Source organism: Mercenaria mercenaria, unplaced genomic scaffold (assembly GCF_021730395.1).
Source record: "Mercenaria mercenaria strain notata unplaced genomic scaffold, MADL_Memer_1 contig_3734, whole genome shotgun sequence".
Taxonomy (NCBI): Eukaryota; Metazoa; Mollusca; class Bivalvia; order Venerida; family Veneridae; genus Mercenaria; species Mercenaria mercenaria.
This window is the reverse complement of record NW_026461902.1, coordinates 48,532-53,140: the sequence shown is the minus strand read 5'-3', so window position 1 is coordinate 53,140 and position 4,609 is coordinate 48,532.

Genomic DNA, 4,609 nt, shown 5'->3' with positions numbered 1-4,609 from the left:
GCGACCCTGCGATCCGTAGACCAACGCTCTTACCTACTGAGCTAAGCGGGCGGGCTAAAAAAGTGTTAGAAATCGACAGTTTTCATTAAACTAATCTTTAAAATACCGACCTGTGTCGTTTTAAATAATAGCACATTCTCAATATCGGTGTAAAATGAATTCAAAGGGCAAACGGTACAGGCATTTTGTGTTAACATTGCTGAATTCGACCATTTCAGACTAAAAATTGGCTTATTAGCAACCCTTGCTTCAGTTAACAATTTATAACAGCTATTACATTTGCTAATTCAATTTAAAGGTGGTCAATCACATTTAAACAACATTTAAAGACATTTTTTACTTTTTGTATATTCTGGTAGAGAATTATTTAAGGAACAAAAAGACCGATTACATAGAGTTAGATTCCTATTTGAAATGTATATTTTATTATTTTTATAAAATTTTGTAATTACTCCCCTTTAATATGAAAGTATATAAAAAGCTGGGTATTTCTTTTTATTTCGATACAATGTCTAATTTTTGCATTTGCATTTGATAGACATATCAACTATTGAACAATTTGAACCAAAATGCAAGTTTAAAAGCTGTGTGTAGCTTCTGAATTCATTTATTTCCAATCGCGCAACCAAGATAGGAAAAGGGAGGTAATAATAATTTTTCAAACTTGCGTTTCTAATGAATTCCATCTAAATACATAATTTTTAATGCAAATATTTTACAAATATATTACAATATGTCTAATATTTATACATTTCCTTAGGTATGTTTATCAAATTTATACTTATAATAAGATAACGCTATCTTGGTTGGGCAACCAGGATAGGAAAATGAAATTTTAAAAATACCTCCAGTGAAAATCTAATTTGTATTAAGTGTTAAGTGAACATAAATGAGTGTAAATGATCAGATGCTAAAGTTTCGAACAAATCCGTTACATGGCCAAAATCTGATTATCCACCTTTAATACTTTCCTAACCAGAAACTGAATCAAGGGTTGCTAATAAACGAATTTTGGAAAAAAATGATAACATTTTTCTGGCCTTTCTCACGTATACGAGTAACCTCCCTTGCAGGTAGGTGCTCGTTGCAAGGCAATATTATAGGTGGCGCCACTGTCAACACGTGGATGTGAAAACGAAAGTAGATTATTCATCGTGGAATTATTACTATTGTTTACTATTCCACGTGGAATGTATAAGGTAAGTATATTAGATGCCATTTTGTTGTGTATAAAAGAGTATTCATTTGATTCTCTTTCAATTGAAATCGAGCAGAATTATTGACACTCAAGTATCACAACGGTACAGTTACCTGTGAGTGTACCGTTGTGACACAGTGTGGCACTCGCAATAATTTGCAGCAATAAAAAAGAAAATAAATAAAAAATCTACTGACACAGTGTTTACATTTTGCATTATGTTTCTGATTCAACGTGATGAAAGGTGTGTACTCATTGAAAACATGTACTATTACAGTGTTTATGAAATAATGAAGCAGTAATTTGACAAATACAAGCAATGAGATATTGTTCATTGATTATCAAAATATGGAATATTTTTCTGGTGTCCTCCACATATGAAACAAATCCTTCAGATATAAAAGAATGCTTCAAGGTCAACAGAATATGATTGAAATTAGGGCTAGTAACGTAGTTTCTTATTATCATGTATAATCATTGTGATATTTTGCACTAATCAGTCATTCAGTGTTTGTTTTGTATTACATTTCAGATATAATAGTATGAATTGGTTTTGTTTGTTTTGGGTTTAACGCATTTCAGTCATGTAACGGCAGTTAACCTAACCAGTGTTCCTGGATTCTGTACCAGTACACACCTGTTCTCCGCAAGTAACTGCCAACTTCTCGACAAGAAATATCAGAGGTGGAGGACTAATGATTTCAGACACAATGTCGTTTATTAACGGAGAACATACACCCCGCCCGAGGATCGAACTCGCGACCCCGCGATTCGTAGACCAACGCTCTTATCTACTGAGCTAAGCGGGCGGGCACCAGTATGAATTGAGAAGATTATTTAGTTGCCTCCAACTGGTCAGTGGTCAACAGGTATGTCTTTTTGATAATTGTAAAGTTTTCCTTACACACTTTTTTCTTATGACAATTATAGGCTTTCCAAGTTAATCTCCACAGTTCTTACCATCTGTCTACTTAGTTTCTACTGAAAGTATAAATACTTTAAAATAACTATTCTATATTCTGTATTTCTAGGGTTGCAGTGTATTTCATGATCTTTTCTGTGACCTATATTTTCTAGAATAAAAGAAAATGTTTGTTATATTTATGCAAAAGTAACACCAGATCAACAGAAACCCAAAATATAGTTGTGGTGTGTGACTTGCATGTTCTCATGACACAGTGAAAGAGCAGCTGCTGTGGAATATGCCAGTCATATAAATGTACTTGCCAGGACATTACCTTTTAAAGCTACTTTCCATAGACTCGCAAGCAATCTTATAATTTGTCTATATTTTCTTTATGGTTTCAGATTTGCAAATAGCAATTATTTTATCTAAATTCCATTTTATTACTTTTTAATCGCTTGTTTTCCTCGGAGTACCGAAACCTATTTTTAGAAAGAGCGCACACGTAGCTGGCAAACAGTAACAAAATGGCTGCCCTAGCGCACAGTAAGGCTTCTGGGTAAAGAAATTCGGTACTTAACGGCGAATATTCTAATATACGGCCTTATATGCAATGTACATGTTCGTTGGGGTATATTCAACAACTTAAAGGCAAACAAGAACGTGAAACAATTTATTATACATGAATTCAAACGTGATGTTAATTTCTTTTAAATGCATGTTAGACAACGCGCATATTTTGAGAATGAATAGGGTGTATCAATCAATTTTGTATGTAGCTGCCAAGGGAGAAACGCCGTTAGTGAACATTATGAAGAGCAAACGATTACTATGCAAGGGAATATGACACCACTTACTGTACACCATTTTAGACTTATTTATATTGTCTTTCATATGTTTGAACATGCAATGTTCTATCTTGGGGAAATTACTTCTAACGGCATTTTCATATAAGACATAAGGTAGAAGATTGAATGAACTACCTAAATCATACCAGAGCTAAAAACCCAGGCCATAATGAATTTGAAAGACAGTAAATATCTTTAAATATCTGTACAATGTAGAACTGTATTATATATTCCCTGAAAAGGAACATGTTCTGCACATTTTTAAGCTCCGTCGACCAATAAACGTTAATGCTTGCAAACGGTGTTACTGCTGTTTCTGTTATTGTTGGTCAAAATCTTATAATTGCTAAGTGTCGGCGACGACGGTAAGTAGTTAACCATTGAAATCTTTGAAAGTATGCCAAATTGTACAATGTTTCACTATTGAAACCAGAATTATATGACCACGTACAGGTAGAATTATATTTTTCTATTACAAAATTTAATTAGAGTGAGGAAAGCAGCTTTAATTCAAGAAAGTTGCTTTGAAATTAATTTTGCTGCTTTGTATCTATAAACCTGAGACCATATACATAAAGCTTCTAAATCTATTTTCATCTAAGATTTTCAATATTTTCTTGTATTTCCATCTTAAATTTATGTTTTCATCTAAAATGAAATGTAAAAGTTTATTTAATGAGTATTAAATATACATAAATGTCAACAGTATTGCTATGAATTTGCCTATGTAGTGTAATGAATGCTGCTGTTTTCATTCTAAGCATTGAGTGTTAGAGACATAAAGCTAAAATATTTTCTAATTCAAAATATGAGAAACATTATGGATATGACCTCTGTAATTAAATTAATAAATGAATTACACAATTACGCATATTGGTTATGTCATAACGTATTTTTTATTTCAGAGAGTACTTCTGTGTGTCTTGAAGAATTGAATGCCCCAAAAACAACCAGTATGATAAGAAGGTAATTTAGAACTCTTTTCCTTGCCTTCCACAAGATTATAAAACCTGTAACCGAGGAATTGAATTACCTAAGGATGATCTGATAAATAAACTTCAAAATTCTGCACGAGATTTAGAATCTATTTTCTATCTATCAACAATGACAAACGAAACATTTTTCAATATATGTCATAACAAAATTCAGTATTTCAGTAACTTCATTTCAAAAGGATATATTAAAAAATTTATCAAGTTGCTTTATATTACATTACAAGCCAGATTATACAACTTCCTAAATGTTGAAAGACTAAGCTGTTTTCTAAGGACTTGTAAGTTTTTTGAATGTTTGATTTCTCTTTTTACTTTTTAACCGTATGATTAAATATTTTATTTCAATTTGTCATGACACTATTTCTAGTAATTTGCATCTACCATTCAACATGTTTACATGAGAGAGCAAAATAGAGATGTATATGTTCTTAAAATTCTAACATTTAACATTTGTTACACAAAAAGAAAAGATTTTTTTTATTTCTTTCATTCTAGGTATACTATCTAGGTTGAAAACAGCCATGATAAATGAATTTGGAGGTGCATGCTGGAGCATCAGAAATAACAGACTTGGAATAAATAATTGCATAATACACATTTACTGAGAAGTGAAACATGTTTATATTAAAGCGCAATACCCATGATTTTAATATTTACTTGGGGG